The sequence below is a fragment of the Megascapheus bottae genome, chromosome 5 (assembly GCF_031878675.1).
Source record: "Megascapheus bottae isolate mThoBot1 chromosome 5, mThoBot2.hap1, whole genome shotgun sequence".
NCBI classification, from domain to species: Eukaryota; Metazoa; Chordata; class Mammalia; order Rodentia; family Geomyidae; genus Megascapheus; species Megascapheus bottae.
Window position 1 is genome coordinate 17,453,924 of NC_143513.1, and position 4,240 is coordinate 17,458,163.

At 37.6% G+C, this 4,240-nt stretch overlaps 1 pseudogene; it reads right to left on the reverse strand.

The window, feature by feature from the left end:
* Positions 1-3,484: 3,484 nt before the first annotated feature.
* LOC150063048 (large ribosomal subunit protein uL24 pseudogene) lies at positions 3,485-3,926 on the reverse strand (annotated as a pseudogene).
* Positions 3,927-4,240: the final 314 nt, after the last annotated feature.

A 4,240-nucleotide genomic window follows, 5' to 3' on the forward strand; every position in this document is an offset into this window, starting at 1 on the left:
TTGCTTTCATTTTTAAGAAAATACCAGTTGAATTTAGGATTAGAAGATCTTAGCAAAAAGGTTTTCTGAATTGTATGTTTCTGAAAGAATCTGTGGGTATGGAAAGGATTTTCAAAGGTGTGACAACTTCAAGCTGGGAGTGTTACTTAATCATAGAGTGTTCTTCTACCATGCACAAAGCTCTGGATTTGATTCCTTGGTACTAAATACACAAAAAAAGCCAGAAGTGGCTCTGTCCAAGGACAGTGCCCAGACCCTGAATTAAAGTCCCAGGACTGGCACATACAAAAAAAATCTTCAAAAAATTAAGGAACATTAAGAATGAAATAATTAAGTTTAACTTTGCTAAGAGAGTTTGTAAATAATTTCTAAATGTCTCTTGTTTCAAATACTTCTTGAAGTTAGTATTATCCTGTTGGTCTTAAGTCTTTTTCTTTAGATTCTAGTACTAAGGCTTGAACTCAGAATCTCAGGCTCTGAGCCTTTTTGTTCCAGGCTGACTCTGTACCATTTGAACCATACTTCTACTTCTGTTTTTGTTTTTGTTTTTGTTTTTGGGGTAGGCCCTGCTGACAATTGCAGATATGAGTCCTTTTGATTAGTCTGCCTATCTGCTATACTTAGATCTCTGCCTCCCAAGTAGCTAGGCCTCTAGTTGTGAGCCACAATGCCAAGTTTAGGCCAAGTCTTAACTTTGTTTCCTGCAAACTCAATTTAGGCCTTAGAAAGGACATTTTACCTTTATGTCTTTTTCCTTCATTTCCCACAAAAGTAAGGATGAGTAGAGAGGATTGAACAAAATAATGGTAGGGAAGAATCCAGCTCTTAGTGGGGGCTCTAAAAAATATGAGCATTGCCTTTTTTTCTGTCCTACTGAGGGGAGAATATTTACAAACATAAGAGAAGAATATCACATTTTTGAAGTTTAAGAAACCCTGAATATTTTATTTTTCTTAAAATAGCTCCATAGAATTGTATAAAAGTAATTATAAAGAAGGAAATCAATTTAATGATTCAAATACTACTTCTTGAGAAGGACTTTGGACAGAAAATAGGGATAGAACTGCAAACTAAAGTCCACAAAGCTATTTGCTGTCTACTAGTCCTTAAATCTAAGGAAAAATAGCTTGGCGTTAAGCAGAAAAAACATATGCTTGTGTACCCTGGCTATTCAAGAAACTGCAGTGAAAAAGATGAGCAGATATGGAATCAGAAAGATCAAGGAGACTGGGACTAGCCTTGTTCCACCCAAGGTAAAATGAAACCCAAGTGAGATTGGGTGCTACAAACCTTACCATGTCTTTCCCAAATGGGAAGAGTAATGTTCTTACTATTCAAAGTTATAGTCCAATGAATAAAGTCATCCCTGACATATCAAAACCTCCAGAGTATACCATATGTATCAGTAGAATTGCTTTCATGGATGATAAAATCTATGAAAGACTAGCAAAAGTCAAGTTTCAGCCTGATGAGCTCCCATGCTTTCTTCTACCTTTGCAAAAAAAACCCAAAAATGCTATGTAGGCATCATTCTATGGCCCAAAGCCCAAGGTCAATGGGACAGTTTAGAAAAATATCCTGTGGATATGTTCACAATAACAAGGAAGAAAACAGCAGGGCAAGAAACACAAGGGGAAGAGTGGGGGAGAGGATGGGTGAAAGAAAGTTTTCTTAATCATGATGAGACAAACCTGGAGATCATAGGCACATCTGATGGAAAATTATTAAGTTTGCAACGGGATAGATGAAAAAAATGTGATCCATAAAGACTAAACAGATACAAAGTCAAGAGATACACAGGTTTTTCTGAAATCAAATCAAACTACTAAAAGTCAGTTGTATAAATCTACCTGAAGAAAATGTTGTAAACTGAGAGAATAGCTGAAGTCACACAAAACAAGTGTAAGATGCAATGTAATGTTGACCTATGAAGAATACAGTAAGAAGATCCAATGATATTTAACTGGAATTAGAAGTAAAAAATTATAGAATAGCTATTCAAAAGCAATATTGGAAGATATAAAGATTTTTCCAGGTTATATACGCATACATGTTTTTGTATATAGAGGAAAGAACAATCTGAACAGAGTAAATAAAAACATATATTGTTATTAAACTTTCTGTGTCAAAGAGAAAAAAATCTTAAAAGTTACTCATTACAAAAAAGGGTTTGATGGCAGAATTTGCATCTGTACCTGGAACCATCACCACTTTTCTCTACCTTACTAAATGGTAGCATCATTTCTCAGGTTATTCAGATCCTAAGTCATTGTTCAATGACCATCATTAGAGTGAGTCAGCTTTTCCTGACCTTCTTGATTCTAGAAGCTTCTATCACTTTGAAGCCTTCTTCATAAACCTATATTTCATCAAAATTTCTCTACAAGATTGAAGTAATCTCCCAATGGACATCTCACTACACAGGCACTAAGAATCACATCACAGACATCCACCCTCAATCTGTCCAATGATGTCAATTGCATCCAAAAATCCAAATTATTTCCCACAGATATACAATCCTTCAAGAACTCACACAATTATCGCTGACTCCTCCTCACCTCCATCTTGATGAATCGGCCTTATATCCCAAGTTGTTTCTCGTTATCCCAGTGGGCAGGTATATTATTTCCCATCAATATATCATTGTGTACTTGTTTTGTGTTTGCCTGAGTTGGGTATGAATTTATTCTCTGATCTCAGCTTCCTGAGTATCTAGGTTTAGAGGCATAAGCCCAGATTCCCAGCTTTAGTTCAAAACTGAGGAAGCATCTGGAATGCCTCAAACACTGATAACAGTCCATTGCAATACTGTCAACTTTCTGGACAGAGAACCAGATGAGTCCAGAGACTTTGAGTTGAGATTTAACTGCTGCATAAAAATTAATGAATGCAGATGGATATGGAGAAAGAAGTTTTCTCAGTGAAGGGATTGTTAAAACCAATCTAAGGAAACAGAGACATTTACAACAGGATTGCAGAAATAGATCATTCAACTTGGTGGAAAAGGAATTGTAAGTGGAAAAGGTGCATTGAAGGCCAATACTGAGAGCTTTAGAGTTCTGATTTAAACTTGTTATAGAGAGACAAGAAGAAGGCCCAGAGGACTGTGAGGAGACACTGAAGCAAGTCTGAAATAATTTAGAACTTTTGTTTGCTAAACACATTACTGCACTCCAAACAGGATTTAGGTTTTTGGGACACACAGAGCAAAAGACTAACAAGTGATATATGCACAGAAGCACTTGCAGTTGAGTGATACTTGCAGTTGGTTACCTTGATGAGGGAGACATAGGCTACTGCAAGTGGAAAAGGTGATTTCACATGGATGTTTGGGACAGAGAAGCTACCCATCAAAACCTTTTTTAGCCCCCAGGTAAAGAAAAAAGAATCACCTTTTCTGTTTATCTTTATTTTAAACAGTAATCTTCACTTAAGAATTTTTTTTGTTTTTTGTTTTATAATGGAAGTTGTATATAAGATTACTTCATTCCTGCACCTTCTCAATTGCTTCTTCGTTGTATTTGCCCTTTCTCTTTCCTAGTTGGTGGGATTTGGCTTTCTGTGCCAGGATATTTTAGAGGTCTCTGCCCAATTTCAGCCTCGTGATACCCAGCCTTGCTGTGGTGACTGTCCACATGGACAGTGGTACTATTGTCTCCCCCCCTCCACTGTCCCCATTCAATGCAGATGACACACTTCTTCCTGTAAACCTGGAGCACTTTGCCAATCTGCTGACCTTTCTAGTGTCCTTGTACAACCTGCACCTCACCATCTTTTTGGTTGGGTAGAGACTGTGGGTTGTACTTCGGTCTCAGCTCTTAGGAAAGAGGGGAAGACATGATCTTCCTGCGAATGTAGGAAGGTGCTCTAAAATGCCTTTTCCATTTCTTGCTTCGGTCAGAAGTGATAAAGGGATTGACCTTCATTTTGGTGGCTCCTGCTTCAATGATGGCTGAAAAGGGGAAGGTCTATTTTCCTTTTGGTGGGACTGGAGATTCAGTTAAAGTTCTATCACTGGCTCGGCATGCACTGTTAGTTATTTTTCCAGATTAAGTGTTCCATTTTTGCTTTAGGTGACTCAGATCCAGATCCTTCTGAATTCACCTCTTGTGTTGTTGGGATTATAGGCCTGTATCATCACACAAGGCAAAAATGTCTTCTGTCTAACACAAATGCCTACATAGGCAGATCCTAGTTATGCATTCCTACCCTTGTCTCTGTGACACAAAGAACAAGGGGA